The sequence below is a fragment of the Meleagris gallopavo genome, chromosome 10, assembly GCF_000146605.3.
Source record: "Meleagris gallopavo isolate NT-WF06-2002-E0010 breed Aviagen turkey brand Nicholas breeding stock chromosome 10, Turkey_5.1, whole genome shotgun sequence".
Classification (NCBI taxonomy): domain Eukaryota; kingdom Metazoa; phylum Chordata; class Aves; order Galliformes; family Phasianidae; genus Meleagris; species Meleagris gallopavo.
Genome location: NC_015020.2, coordinates 9,192,568 through 9,209,432, shown reverse-complemented (window position 1 = coordinate 9,209,432; position 16,865 = coordinate 9,192,568).

Genomic DNA, 16,865 nt, shown 5'->3' with positions numbered 1-16,865 from the left:
TTACTATATGGTATATGGCAAACAGCCTGTCAGCTCTGGATTCTTTTCCAGAAGTAAGAAAAAATAGATGTAAGAGTAGATCAAATGAAATCCCAGGTTTATTTTCTGAACAAGCTACTGTTGACTAAGCTTTTTTCTTTGGATAGTATATTCACTTTAAATTAGTTTTAATTATAACGGTAAAGAAAACACTACCAAGAGACTGAAGAAATCTCTTCAAATTTATTCATGGGAAAAATAACGCACTTCGTAACACAACGACGGTTTATCTTGAGATGCATACAATGGCAGCTTCTTGGAACTTGTTCATTAGTGCTTACAGTTCAATAGTAATTAGTATGAATTTGTACCTATGCCAGTGGAATATATTCAAAAGACAACTTGGATTTAAATGTAACCTGGAATTAAGGAAGCCAGGAGCAGATACTTTTCAGCTAAGAGCACAACTTTTTCAGGTACAGCTACCCTGAGAGCTTATGTGAGCTACAAGGTGTTAAAATGCAACCATCTAAAAAGTCTTGAAAGCATTTTTCTACTGAATATGCAAACTTCTTCTTTAAAGAAGTAAGACCAGTAAAACAGAGAACTAGATATGAGCTGCATAATTTGCGCATTTCCTTTTGTATATTTCTTTACACTATTTTGATGTCATAAATCCCTTTGAAAGATTGTTTCTCTGCCTATATCTGATGATCTAAATGGACTCAGGCCCAGTTCATGGCAGTAAATGGACTCCATTTTCATGTCCTTATAACAGTAATCTCTCTTCCAACCCATCATTTCTAAAGAATTATCCAATTCCTTCTTACATATTACACGTGATTAACATATTCCTGCCTACTTCTTTGACCACCTTTGGGGATTTTTAAATATTTTAAACTATTACTCTTGAAAACAGAACAATTTTATGCAGTATCTGCAGTGAGATGTCACTGGGGTGCTGATGAAAAGGTATTTGTTGAAGAAGTCTTTGCCAAATCTCTGTTGATACATTTTAAAACTGCATTTACTTTTTGTTTCATGATTACATCCTGTCTGCAATTTCCTCCTAGTTGTCTCCAGAAGCTAAAAAAATATATATATATATATTTGACTGCAGCCCAAGAGCACGACCTTACATTTTTTGCTCATTTATTCAGTACCTCATTGAAATCCAGACCTAAGCAGAACAAATATTACATAAGAATATCATTCATATCCTCAGCAGCCAGGACGCAAACATAAAATGCATACACAGCTTCCTAAAAACTGTTAGTACTTATACATTTCTTTGTAAATTTCTGCTCTAATTTTTGTGATGGAACCCAAAGACCTAAGACTCTCAAAGACTTCTGATAGTTGATGCTTTTTTTGTGCATGGATATTAATTACCAAAATATTGGGATGAAAAAGTAATTCCAGCAGAAGTAACTACAAACGTATCAAAGGTGATGAGGAACTTGGTAGCCCAGACTTTCACAAAAGCTGAGGAATCTCTTTTCAACAATGTAATCTTTTCTTATTTATGGAAAAGTGTAACGTTAAGTATGTTCAAACCTAAGTGGAAGATAAAAGCAACAAAAAATCCACTGGATTTTGCAGTTCATTGAAACAGAAGATACTTTTCCCACTGTTCATCAGCAAAACAATTTTGGGCATGACAACTTATACCTAGGATTAGACTCTGAACTCCAGTGTAACTTGCCCTGTGATAGCAAGGGGCAAACTTCTGTAAACTGGAAGGAAGCTATTTTATGACTTTGGTTTATAGCACTAAGTGACAATGCATTCTATAGAACCATTTTTACAAGGTAGGCAAGTGAAATAAGTTTACAGAAACAATCACACAAAGTCCCAGATGACTAAATAAGTAGTGAAGTGTAGAGAATGCTAATATGTAGCCCGAATAAACAATATCATCACATGCTGCACTGAAATCCACAGGTACCTGAGGGGATATCTGTCTAAAAGCTTCATGAACAATTACAAAAAGCTACTTGCATATGCATTTCCCAACAAATGCCAGGTTACACTACACTGAACTTTTATTTTAAATTCCAAAGATCGCTATACTAAGCTACAGTACTGAGTACATTTCAGATGCATTTCCTTGGAGGGCAGATGTTTAAGTATCTAGGAAAGTGCAACACAGATATTCAAACCTGGAAATCTCATGTACACCAAAAATAATTTAGACTTCTCAAAAAAAATTTCCTCTGTTTAGAAAAAATAACATACGTGATTTCATTTTAGCCACAGAAAATAAGTAAATAATTTTTTTCTGTACATTACTAAATTTAATATACTTTGATATATTGTATAATAACATGCTGAGTACATAACAGATATTCTAGCAATCAGTTCATAGATTACCCTGAATTTAAAGGAACCTGTAAAAGTTATCCAGTCCAAATCATCTTCAATGAACAGGGACACCTACGCATCGATCAGGTGCTCAGAGCCCCACCCAGCCTGACCTGGGGTGTCTCCAAAGATGGGGCATCTACTACCTCTCTGGGCAACATGTGCCAATGCTTCACTACTGTTCCCATAAAAAAGCTTCTTCCTTATATCCAATCTAAATCTCTCCTCTTAATTTGAAATCATTTCCCTTTGTCCTATCACAACAGACCCTGCTAAAGAGGCTGTCCCTTCTTTCTTACAGACTCCCTTTTAGATACTGATCGACAGCTCTCAGGTCCCCCTGGACCTTTCTCTTATCCATGTTGAACAGCCCCAGCTCTCTCACCCTGTCTTCAGTTGGACTGAAATCTAAAGGAAGAGAACTGGTGCCTGGGAAGTGGATATCTAGGATACCTCAAAACACACAGATTTAAAATAGTCAAATCATCATTGCATAATGCAAAGATGTCCCAGAATGGCTACATAAAGTAAACACTCCTCACGTCAGAAACACCACCAGGGACACGAAAGGTGAATGCATCGAAATAAATACAGCAATTGAGCTGAAACAAACAAACAAAAAAGGCTCAGTCCACTCTATTCTTACAAGTAAGAAAAGGTAAATTAAAAAAAAAACAACAAATGAACACCGCTACATTCCATAGATAATAGCTGACACGGTTTTGTATTAGAAATCCAACAGTCATAACCAGAATGTATTCAAATAACTGAATAAAAAACATGCTCAATTGAAATCCTTGAAGAATACACCAGAATAATAAAGAAAGGTCTGATCAAATGGAAGGTTATAAAAGCTAGTAAATTTGGTCTAAAAAGGAACATTACAAAGCATCCTGTCTGCTCTTAGAATTGTTATTTTTCAACTAGTAAAGCAGCTTCGTCCCCGTGCTGGACTGTGACAGAGAGAGTAACAGAGGGTCTGATGCCCATAAGTAGAGCTGTCTGATTGTAAGTTGCAGGAAAGATTACACCTTTCTTCCTGAGTTAAAGGCTGGTCACTGTGATTCCTCCTATCAAGAGCTTCTCCTATTATCTCAGTGATCAAAGCAATCTAATTTACATCAAAAACAATGTCAAAATTTTATTATTCCATTTCTGTAACAATATAAATATCCTGTTGTTACTGGAAACAATTGCAACAAGATTAGAACCAATTGCTGTGAGCACTCATGGCAACAGGTACAAAATTAATCATTGCCTGAAAATACATAATTAGTTCCCTTTCTTAATGGATTTGATTATTCTCTCACACTCATTCATTTTCAGCAATGAGCTTTCTGAGTTGACTTAGGATCAGACCTAGAATCTTTCTTGCCAAAGACATTAGAACTTTTGAAAAATGGGAAACATTTTGAAATCCATATAAATCTGAATGATGCCATTATATCTCTTCATTGTATCTAAAGCATTGAGAATAAAGTAACATTAAACTTATGACAGCGTTTAGTATTTTGGAGTTCAGAAAAATAAAGCTGAGCAGCACTCAAAATTGTCGTCTTATTAAAAATTGAATCTAGATCACAGTACTGTAAAGGCAATAAAGTAAAATGCATTTTTTGGTAGGAAACTGAATTATATTTTGGCTCATCTGATGAAAAACGGTCAAGGTACTCTCTGGATAAGAGGAAGAAAGACTAACAGTCATTTCATCGTCTCCTCTGCTGTGATCTAAATAGTTTCAACCTCTTTTGAAGTCTATTTCTCTGTGGCTACCTTGAAAAGTTTCACTGAATAAAATTAATAATAAATTATAAGAAATATTGAATCTTGTTATGAAAAAAAAAAGCTTTTCCCCAAAGGGTAAAAGATTTCATTTTTCCTTTGAATTTTTTTTGGGAAAATATAAAAATATTAGATAAGAGAGAATGTAAAGGAAGGAGAAGCAACAGAGTGAAAGTGCTGTCCCTGTTACATTTTTATCATTTTCCAGAATTCATCAGAAGCAATTTTCAACAGTTCAATCACCTGCTGTTCTGACTTCTTACAAGTAATAAGGAAGATGGTATTTATGTATTTCAAAATTAAAGTGATCTCTTTTATTAGGGGATCCCCATATCTATTTCTTTCCACAGTCACAGTGTTATGGTGGTAAGGAAACTGAAGATTCTGTGCTCTAAGTGTACAAGGACTGGATGCATACTGAGGACTCTGAACCGTGCACTTGAGACTGGATCATTCCCCTGCACAATGCCAAAGCAGAACACTCACATTGTTCAGCCCACAGGCTTTCTGAGCTATGATGAGGTAGCTAATAAGTAATAAAAGTAATAAGTCCTATTTGATAGAGCAAATTCTCAGCCCCAAAACACTGTTTTTCAATATAGCAATATATTTTTCCATCATATACAAAAGCTTGCATGCTGCACTCATAACAATCATAATAAAATAGGAGGCATTATATTTGGGGCATCCCTTGTAATGGAAAATATTTATCTCTCTAAGAAGTATGTTTGAATACTAAGCAAGATAAAATGGAAGAAAAAAGAAGCATTAAATTCTCAGAATACCCAAATTGAGGATGGGAGGCACCTTTCTTTCGAAACGTTGCTCTCTTCAAGCCATTTACAAACAAGAATTCCCTAGGGGTTTTCTGGTATCAGAATAAGAGCTTTGTTCCTATAATTAACCACAATAAATGGTTAATTTCCTGTCATTCACCATAAGGGAAACATCCACCATTCGTGATATTGTGAATACTTTCATTACATTTCATTAACAAGAAGACACATTTCCATATTTTGAAAGAAATCTTAACGATATCACATTAACATCAGCATAAGCAGATGCATAATGACTTTCTTTTCACAAAAAAATCAAACAAATTAAGTAAAAATTACTGTAGGACAGAAAAATTCCATAATGTTGTGCCTCAAATTATTCACACTAGTTTCCACATAGTACAAAATTTAGAAAGAGGAAAATCTGTTTAGAAACAGTTTTCATTACAAAAATTTTGGGAATCACTTAAATCTAGTGACTGATGAGAAAACAAGCTAATAATTAAAATATTGCTCAGAATTACAGTTGTATCACTTAAAGTTTAACATGATTTGCACAAATGGGATTGGGTACATGTAAAGGCTTTGAGAATAATTTTGTTTTCATAGCAATTAACTTGCTGCAGTGTAGTTCTACCACTTAGGTATATTTAGCTTGAACTTAACTACAAAGGGAATTTGTAGTATGTATTCTGCATATTTACTATAAATAATTTTAAAGGAGTTAGGAGGTAGAATTTGTTTTCTGTTTTCCTTAAATCAGTTCTTAATTTCAAAGTGGAACATGAAAAGCTTTTTGTAGGAAATATGCTTTTCAACCTTCAAAGCTATTACTTTATCCACAAGTTATTTTAATTATTAATCATCACATATAATTTTAATGTGGATGAAATTAAATATGGCACCTGACACACATTACAACCAGCACAATATAATTGGTTTTAAAGAATATTTTAACCCAAACAGAAAGCTGGAGTCATATATAATACTACAGGAGAACATAAGCTCTGATAACAAATTTAGTACAAACTATATCACCTAAGTTCCAAATAATTTTCACTTTTTTTTTTCTCTTTCTTTTCTTTTTTTTTTCTTGAAGACAGTTATGCTTAAAAGAATCTCTTTGGTCTCTAAAAAAACACTTAAAAAACTTCATCGTCTTATGATAAATAGTATATGACACAAGAACTCACAAATATTCACTGTTTACTTTCCAACAAACCAGGTCCAGTTTCTAAGAAAAAGACTAAGTGTATCTCTAACATTATACTACATGATTGATGCTACTCTCCAAATTTTGCTGGTAATCATCACCTAACAGAACATATAAAATTGAAGTGAAAAATGAATAAATTGTATTCTCACTGTTTGCCATAAATAAGACAAAAAGTTCATGCCTCCAAATTTGGGGGCCATTTTGATAGTACAGTCTCTGTACAGGAGTCATACTGAAGAAAAAGATCAGGTTCTGAAGCTGTTAACGGTGCTTTAAAGTGGACTTGAAACAAACATCAAGAGGAAGGAAATAATTCAAATTAGAAAAGGGGAAAACAGAAAAAAAAAAAGTAGTACGTAAGTAACAAGATAAAAAGAACATATCTTTGCACAACAATCAGGGGTCAATAAGAGAAAGCCCGAATTATAACTGAAGTACCACTGTACCTAAGGAAAGCAGTGTATGTAAAGTTAAGGCTCCCAGTCCACAAGATATAACTGAGGTATATTCATACTTAATGCTTCTTTTCAACCTAGTATTTCTGCACAAGCTTGAGGCCTTTTAACTGAAGTTCCTCCTCTTACTGTACTAGTGATTAAGGCACCACTCTACTGTAGCTGAGTCAGCTGACCAGACACACCACAAAAACATCTCCTCTATTGCCAAAGTTAGAAGCAGCTGCTCACTAGCTAGCTTATTATTTTGAGGTACCAATTGCTCATGCTACTATCAATAACCATTCTTTCTCATAATCTCTCTCACAAAATTCAACTAAATGTATAAATATTTTTCTTATAAATAATGAAAAGAAGGAAACCATGGTGTCGGTGTCAGAAGGCAGTCAGTCGAGTGCATATGTGCAGAAGTCTCTTGGCAGAATCAAGCTCTACTTCACATAGAAAGAACCTACCATACAAATTTCTAATATTAGTCTGAAAGTAAAGTTATTGCAGCCAGAACCTACAAACATATTATACACAGAACCAGTGGGACAAAGTCATTTTTCAATATCTTTTTTTAAGGTATCAAATGTGATTTAAAACCAGGTTAGCACAGAGAAAGATCGTTCTAAAAATTTAAGTTACTCTTCAGACCTGTTATCAAATGTTGAAAGTCTGGTACTAATCCTTTAACAGCTATCCATCTTTGAGAGCAAAATAGCAAAGGAATTGTGAAAGTACTTCAGCAAAGCACCATTTCTCTTACAGGATATCAATTTGGGTGTTAATTAAAATAAGATATTCAGAGGAGAAAAGCTCAGTCTGCACAAAGGTCTGCATAGAGGAAAAAGGATAATTTGTACAGGAAAAACAAAGCCACTGGTCTTCCCTATAAGTAGCTTGTATGAGGATGCTGCTACATGAGATTTCACTTGTTCATGGGGGCTTGTTAAAATCATTCTGTGGTTTATTTGATGTTACATGTTTTTAATAGAACTGGCTGATGATATTAGCCATTAGTGAATACAAATTTTACTACGAGCAAAGCATTTCAACTCTGAAACCAAAATCAGAGTCTGTTCTCTCACCTGTAATGGTTCTGGCTTGCTAAGAGGTAGCATTTTGTTCCAGCTCTGTAACCACATTACGAATTGTCCAGTGCTTGGCCTGAGAAGGGGAACTGATTGAATTCAGGTGCAGACCATTAAAGACTAATGTGTACCACTCCCTTCTTTGGCTTACCCCCTCCTCCATTTTTCTGCAGCTTCCCAGATTACACAAAGCATCTCTTCTCCTCATATGTATGGGCTCTTTTGATTCAGTAAAGATCCGTAAAAATGTTTCAAGAGGACTACACCCTTTTAATGACAGCAGCTTTAACAACGAAATACGAAACAATCATCCTCATTCCTGCCAGAGAGGGACAGGCATAGATTGATATCATCCTTAAACTAAAGACAGACAGCCCTAAAAAAAGATGCAATTGGCTGCTTTTTAAGTTAGACTTGTGCATCACTAAGCAACATATTATAATAAAGGTAAATGTATTGCATTGCAGCAAGGATTGAGGTAAATAGGGGTCTCATAAAGTAAATTAACAGTATATCGTGGATTTATAAAGCTGTAATGACATAAAGTTTCTCTTCATGACTTAAATGAAACAGAACAGTTGTATACTTCCCATACACAGCTGTGAAAGGCAAATAAACACCATGGTGAAACTTGGAAACTTTCTGAATGCAGCTTTGGGTTTCAGTTAACATGAAGGTGACTCAAAGAAGATCCTTTATGTTTGTGTTTTATGAAAACAACTTAACTGTACATACTGAGCAATAAAAAAATATTAGATCAGGTTGGTAAAGAATATAGCTTATTGCAAAACTCCAAGCAGTAAAGTTCAGTAGCTATGAGCTTCATAAAGTCCAGAAACAGAAAAAGGAGCCTTTTTTATTTTTTTACTCTCAAAGAAGATAAAAATAGCGAGGACTTGTCCTTACCATGACAGAATACAAGCCAGACTATGAATTAATAATACAGTAACTGATTTTGTTCAGGCACACAGATGCTGCTAAAAATTGAACATAACTGCTAGGCAGTAGTGGGGGCATCCAATCGTTCCGTTCATAATTGGTTCTATACAGTCTCTGTATTGAAACCTTCAGATAAAATGCACTCTAATTACTGAAAACGTCCGTCTGTGCATCAGGACAAATATCTTACAAAGATGGTATCACACCATCTGTAGTATACGTAGGAAAAATGCTTTGAAAAAAGAAATTTCTACTCAGTGTAGCTGAAGAAATGAGGACAAATCTCAGGGAGAAGGTTCTGGAGCTTTACAAAAACATGAAATAATACTTGCATTTATAATTAAGGCCAACAGTGTGCAGTGTTACAGTTCAAACTCTTTGGAAAGTGCTGAAAATCTTCCAACTGTGAAACAGAATGCAATGTATAAACAAGCAGGTTGTAAAGCATTTTAGAAATTCAAGTAGTGATATTATACTTATTATCATTCATGTAACACAAGCAAGTACTAATGGCACCACGAAGCATGACTTTTTATTAGCACAATTTTCTCCTTGATGCTACCATTATGGTTTTCTTATAGTGACAAACGACTGCTGCCCATTCCTACACCTGTTACTTTCTCCCTTAGACAAACTATGCTTTGCTTCTGCTCTCCCAAGTTAAAACAAACAAACAAATAAACAAACAAATAAATAAATAAAAGAAACAAATAGACCTATTCTATCTTTATGTATTTTCTGTATTCATTTATGTCATGGTCTTATGTCTTTACACATATTTGAATTAGTCTATTCTACATACATATTTACGCAAGTAACAGCAGTGAGCTTTCTCTTTTTCTTTTTGTTAAAGTAGGGCAACTCTACTTACAGCAAATTGCTAACCAGCTAAATTTCTGATTTGCACAGTTGCAGGACATGACTCATCACAATACATATTTTTACAAAGACTTGCAGAGAAAGAAGTTTGCCACAGTGCTGACCAGAGTATTTTGCATGAAGATATTCCCAAAGAAAAAACAGTGTTTTTCAATTAGCATGAGACAGATAGTGTGTAGAGATTTTAAATTAAATAATGAAAATAGTTGAGACAGCATTTTAGAATTTTTATTCTGCAAAAATGAACAATTTATCTGTAATGTACGAAGAGTGCTGACATTTCCATTTTGGATAATGAAATAGCATAACAATTTCATTTGGTAAAAGCTAAGAAAAGATCTTCAAATAAAAATAGGGCAATGTTTATTTTCACTGTCACCACGTAGCATTTCTTACTAAAGATGGAAAAAGTCTACAAAAATCTAACTTTTTGGGCAACAAATCATTAAGCCCATACAGCAAAACATTTCCACTTTTTAAGTGTCTGCATTTATGGGAAACATTATTATGGAATTAGCTGTTTATTGAAGGATTTGCTACTTCATTATTAACTAAAGTATTTTTTTGAAATGCACTACTGTTGTTGATGAGCAAAAAAACCCCATTCAAATATTTATATTCATTAAAAAAAACTATACTGGAAACTCCAAATTTCCTCTACTTGTAAAAGGAAAGCAAGCTCATGGAAAAAGGCAATAAAAAGAAAAATAGTTTACCCTTTATGCCTGAAATCAATAGGTTAATCAAAAGAATCTTAAATTACATGGAGTGCCCTACAGAAATGAACCACTTTAAAATCTACTATCTTTACAGAGGACAAGATAACCTTAGATTGGGCATTAGATGTAGTGCACAAAAAATTGATCATTTCTCTTAAAACAAAATGTACTTAGGCTAAACAAATGGAAACCTATTGCAGAAAAGACAGTGAAATATGACTTCACAAAAAAACTTTTTAACATTGAAATAAACAAAAAAGTTGGATATAACTTTTCTAAAATATTTCAAAAAAAATAAAAAAGTATGTCATCACACTGGTTTCTAAACAGAAAAAAAAAAAAGTCAGAATTAAAATAAAAGAGTATGGAATTTAACCTGAAGAAACTTGCGTTGTTATTGTTGTTTTGATTTGTTTTCAAAAAAAAATGGTAATGGAAAACCATCAGCAATTCGTTTCTCACCCTGCATCAAACAAATCAGTGAATCCTAAAAAGCTCTGAACATGACAACATATGCACCAAATTGCATCAGAGAAAAAAAGACAGTGTGATTTTAAGACTGTATTACAAACTTATTTCGAGAGATGACAATTTGATATGTCAGAGGGGTGTATAGCCCAAAGTCCTCTGACTTACAGCAGTACATAGAAAATTCTGTTTATGCATTAATTCTAAAAGTAGGTCTCTGTGTATAAGGTAGGATCTACCCAAAGAAATTAAAATCTATTGCATTGGTGAAAGTTGCTTGTTATTGTTTTGGATACTGAACACATATAAAGAATGCATACACGATGCTTTCATGCCCGAGCTGGTATCGTCCTTATGTATTCTGATCTGTTATGCAGTTTGTTTACAACTAATATATGGAAGTCCATAATGCAGTTGCGTTTTAAGTCACCTAGGCATGAGTCAGAAAGATATCTTAAGCAGACACCCTGCACTAGTCAGGTAAAATCTGACACCGAAGGAGTCAAATCTGTTGTCCAAATCTAAGCATTCAGCATTGCACAGCTGATAGATGCAACATCATACAATCACAGAATCGCAGAGGCTGAAAGGGACCTCTAGAGACCACTGAGTCCAACCCCCTTCCAAAGCAGGCTCCCTAGACCAAGTTGCACAGGTAGGCAACCATTCGAGTCTTGAATATCTCCAGAGAAGGAGACTCCACAACCACTCTGGGCAGCCTGTTCCAGTGCTCCGTCACCCCTACTGCAAAGAAGTTCCTATGCGCATTTGTGCTGAACTTCCTATGCTCCAGTTTGTGTCTGTTTCCCCTTGTCCTATCGCCACACGCCACTGAAAAGTGTCTGGCATCATCCCTTTCCCTCCCGCACCTTAGATATTGGCACACACTGACATGACATGCCCTTTTCCACAGCTGCAGCTGCAAGACTGGCAATGCAGCCTAGTAAACATCACTAGTTGCTTTTGCTTAGGCCACATTGTCCACAAAGAGTACAAAAGATTTTACCAGAAAAGGGTCTTAAAGTTCCATTCTTATTACCAATGCATACCCACTTCAAAGCATCAGGACAAACTGTGATAGTGTTAGCTATGTATATTTCACACAAGATATTGAGTAAATGACGCAGAGGTGTAAAAGAACTCATTTGAAAATGAACAAAAAATGCTATCATCAGTTATTTGTCATATGTTCATATAGTTTGATAGTACACTGACAGAGATGAAAGACAGTTACAGATATTGCACATACGTGACAGATATTAAGTTTTCCATTGGAATGCTGTCTTGTTATAATGTTTGCAGTTTTTTAGGTGTGAGATTTCAATGTAATATTTTCTACTCATCCTACTATGTTCCCTTTTTCAATACCAACATTTTCTCTCAGGGAAAGAGGATGTAGATGTGGAAGAGATTTCAAGTAGTAGTGCATTTGGAATTTTTCACAGACAAAATTGAGAACACATCAGAAAGGTCAGATAAAAACCAGATAAAAAGATTCTGCATCTGGAACTTCTAGAGCAAATACTTCACTCTGGGGAGCAGTTTCAAACATAAACCCAGAGAAAAATATACTTTAGCAAGTACATAGAATTCACAGCCGGCATTGATGACCAACTTGAAAGTGCATGAGAAGTGAGAAAACTCCAGGACAAGTCTAACATCAATTAATTTACAAGTTAATTGACCACTACTTCGCTAAGCTTCTATCATTTTCAGAGCTCTCAACATGAGTTCTCAAGACTAACTTGTAAAAAATTATTTGCCATTACACTAGCTTAGCCTAGCTGTCTGCACTAGAAGAGCATATCTACCTTCATGGTATTTAGCAGTAAAATTGAATAGAAAAAATAGAATGGAAAAATTGAATAGAACCAAACACCGTCCATCCAATAAAGATGTAGAAATTTTTTTGTGTGTATTCTGCTATTGAAGAGTGATCAATACCCGCATACTGAATGTTATTTACTTAAAAAATAATTTATAAAAGAAAATAATACCTATATTACAGTATAAGAGAACAGTGCAATTATCAGAAAATTATTAGACTATAAAAACCTGGAATTGTTGCTAACGTGGAACATAGGCTTAAAGTGGAGTACAATTATATCACAGATGTACAGTTGTTGCAGGTACTTAAAAGTACACAGCATCATCAATCTTTTTTCAACTTTTTCATTGATTTTATCCTGGTTTTTTATTTATTTATTTATTTATTTATGATGGTATATCACCAAACACACTGTGATCCAGAAATCTGAAATACTGAGCTAACCACAAGTATGAATTTATTATTATGAAATGTAATGAATTTTTTTTCATTATTTTGCAATCACAGATTCACCAGGATTGGAAAAGAAAAAGACCTCTAAGATCATCCAAGTCTAATCATCCACCTACCACCAATATTTCCCACTAAAACAAGTCCCTAAGTATAACATGTAAACGTTTCTTAACACCTCTTAGGACAATGACTCCATCACCTCACCACCTCCCTAGGCTGTTTTTTTTTGTTTGTTTGTTTGTTTTAAATCAGCCTTATAATGGTATTATGGTAGAAGGCCTAAAAACTAATGTTTAGCAGTTGTTGACTGATTTAAATGACAGACCTTTAGTTTGAATCCCTATATTTTTCAAAAATTTTAATGTTTTGAATTATTTTTAAATGTCCTGACATTAGAAATCAAGATGGGAGTGCAGCACTATTTTTCAAAGTAATTTAAACACTGACATTTTTTTAGTATGTGCATTAAGGAAGGCTGGTAGAGTTCACTAAGTAATAGACAGAATAAACAATATCTCACAATCACTGGCAAAAACAAAGTTGATTTTTAGAAGACAGTAACTGCTTGGCTTCTGCATAATCTGAATAATTACCATCCTCACGCTCTAACCAATGTACCCATTGTACCTAGCACATTAACCTGGGATTCTCAAATCTAATAAATGTACTTTCTGTCTTATCTGTCATTCTAACGATGAGGTCAGCTGCTCTGAGATCAGATCTCATTTTAAGACAGCTGGCTTAAGCAAAAATGGAGCTGCCTTCTCTTGAAAGGTCACTTATTGTGATGATTGTTTAGCATCACATCCTCTTCAAACATTTTTAAAGAAATTAAACATCACATAAATTACTCTAAAGAAATGCAATATATGTGTATGAAAAGTAATGAGACACCCCATGATCTTCTGTCAGTTGTTTCGTATGGAGTTTGACAGTTAGATGTTCCTGGAGGAAAACAGGTTTTTCCTCTGTTTCCATAATCTTGAAAAAAATAAAATAGCAAGGACAACAGCATCCCACACAGCGGGAATTGAAAGGACTTAAAACCATGGCAGCTTTAAAATGCTCTGACAGCATCAGGGAAATTTAGCTGGAAAAATTAACTGAAAAGCATCAAGAAGTACCTCACTTTTAGGCTGTTCTTCCAAAATCAGGTAAGTACATAGATCTATCTACTGCAAAACACAAGAGAATGCACCTCATTAAAGATTTAATGTTAGTACACACAGGATGCATTGCTCGTTAATTAAAAACCACTTATGACATTTTTTGATTTTCTGTATTATACATCGCAGACAGAGCTCTCATTGCAATCACATTCTTGTTTCAAATTCATCTTCTCAATTTCAACTACCATAATTATATTTCCGTACTGAGTCATCAATATCTGCATTCTACTAACTTTCAGTAGCAATAACCTCAAAAACAAACAGCTTAGCCTATTATTTTATGCACAAAATCAAAGAAATTGTGTGCAATAATATTCTGAAATAAATGGTCATTAATTTCAGTTATTTCAATTTGCACCACTAAAATGATGTACAGAGAACAAAGACAGAAGGAAAAGGAATATTTTTCCACAGAAACAGAGGATGTGTGAGTGAATAGCTACATCTTTTTAAAGTGATCTTAAAAGCGTAAGCTTTTACACAGGAGGAAAAAACTGTTGAAGGAAACCTTAATATGTTTAGATTCTTCCTCCATGCACGTATTTCACAAGACAAATTTCAGGAGACAACTCTTGCTGCAGATCGCTATTCTTAAAATCTGGTATTTTTAAATTAGTTAAAGACAGGATAACCTTTTTAAGTTCTGACCGCTAACTGGCAGTACTGTTCATGACTGAATGAGCATAACAGTTTTACTCCAGTTTCAGGATGTCACTCTCCAGAAAATCAATTTTAAATAGTCTTTAAAATGTGCAGGGTGCTTACACTGAATTTTCTTATGAACAAGTAAGAGAAAACCGAGGTCAGGTAATTGCACTCTTTTAGATTTATCTTAGTAAATCAGAGAATTGCTGCTCAGAAAAGAACTTTGAGAATAACTTTCTGTCCTCCTCCAGTCTGTACTCAATCAGTGCAGTGAAACTGGCAGAAGTCTTTCTCAAAATTAGTTCAGTCTAAAGAGAAAATCTGCTGGTAGACTGGGGTTAAAAAAATAGTGTTCGCTGCATTTATGGAGACCTAACTTAAAATATACGTGCAGTTCTACCATAATTCAAATTTGAGAAACTTCTACAGTAGACTTATTACCATCATTTCCGTTTCTTAAACAAATGCAATCAAGAAGTATGAAAGGGCAAGATCATAACTTGTTAGTATGAAATAACATTGAAAATATAAAACTAAGGGAAAAGAAATCAATTCTGGAGATATGAAGAGTACAAATTAATCAGCTGCTTCTACACAGATGATGAAACTACTCTTACTGTATTTGCTCCAGTAAATCTTCATGCTTGCTTCAACTAGGCTGAGACGGTGAACACTATACAGCAGAGCCTTCATCAGACAATCAACGTAAATGACTCCAATCATAACTTATAGAAAGAATAACTATAAAGACTATAACCTTTACCACAGTTCATTCAATACCACTTCTGGTCTGTATTGTTAGTCAAATACTGCAACTGATTTTGACAAGAGCAAAGTTGTACTTCAACGCTGGAATCGAGTTGTATATTTTTACAAGTTAGTACATACGTTACTCTGAAAGTAATGTCTCCTATTTATTTCCATGGAAACTATGACACACGAACAGTACTACTAGATAGAGCAAATTCTCAGCTACAAAGCACTATTTTGTTTTTAATACAGACACCATCATTAACTATGTATCTTTTTTCTAGTAATGAACAAGAGCCCGCTTATTATGCTCATAAAAATCTGCAGCAGCTGGTGTGACTCAAAGCTTCATAGGTCCTATGACACTATAATTACAGGAAAATATTGCCCACACAGTCCACACATCTTTCATTAGTCTGAACAGATGGAATACACAAAGCACCAAATCTGAAATACAATCTAGGTGTGGTAGGACAGACCAGTCAAGCTTGACAATGTACTCAATTTCTTCAAACTGGCACGATGCCTGGTGTTATCATATTGAAAGACAAAGGTTGTCTTCTCTGGCCTGACTCTTCAGTTTAGTCAGTGCTATGATGCAGCGGTCAGAGTTGATGCAGGTTCCAAGAAATCGAGAAGGACCACCTCTTTCCTATCCCAAAGGACAGTGCACATCACTTTATCTGCTAAGGGCCATGTCTCGAACTTCTTATTTGATGGGAATTCACATGCTGCCACTCCACGGACTGCTATTTTGACTCTGGTTTGTAGTGGTGACATCAGGTCTCATCACCAGTAATGGTACATCCAGAAGACTGACACCTTCAGCCTTGCATTGGTTCAATAGGTTCTGGCAAGCTTGCATATGTTGTTCTTTCTGTTCCTGCATAAACAATTTGTGGCACCTAAAAGGGGCAGACTTGGAGATATTCCATCATTCCCAATGCACTGAAGCTGATATTCAACTCCATACATGGTTGTCTAGTCATGATTCCTATTTGCAAAGATAACCCGACTGAGATGCTCTTCACTTTGTGGTGTGAAAATTGTGCATGGCCATTCAGAACATGGCTTGTCTTTCAAGCTGCTGTTGCCACAGCTAAAATGCACTGCCTTACTGTGCTCACATCCTCTGGTCTCCATAAACATTCAGTAAGCATCAATGAATGTCATTGGATGCTATTTTTTCTGCATGCACCTTTTCTTTTTATGCACTTCTGTGTCAGATGCCATTTTGTCAGACTTACCCTCTGCTGCCACTGGTCACATGGTAACAAAATGCAATGGAATACTGGCATGAAGATTCAACCTTTATTGCCATACTGCAAATATTCTTTAACTCCTTGTTATTTTTTCCCTTCATAGCT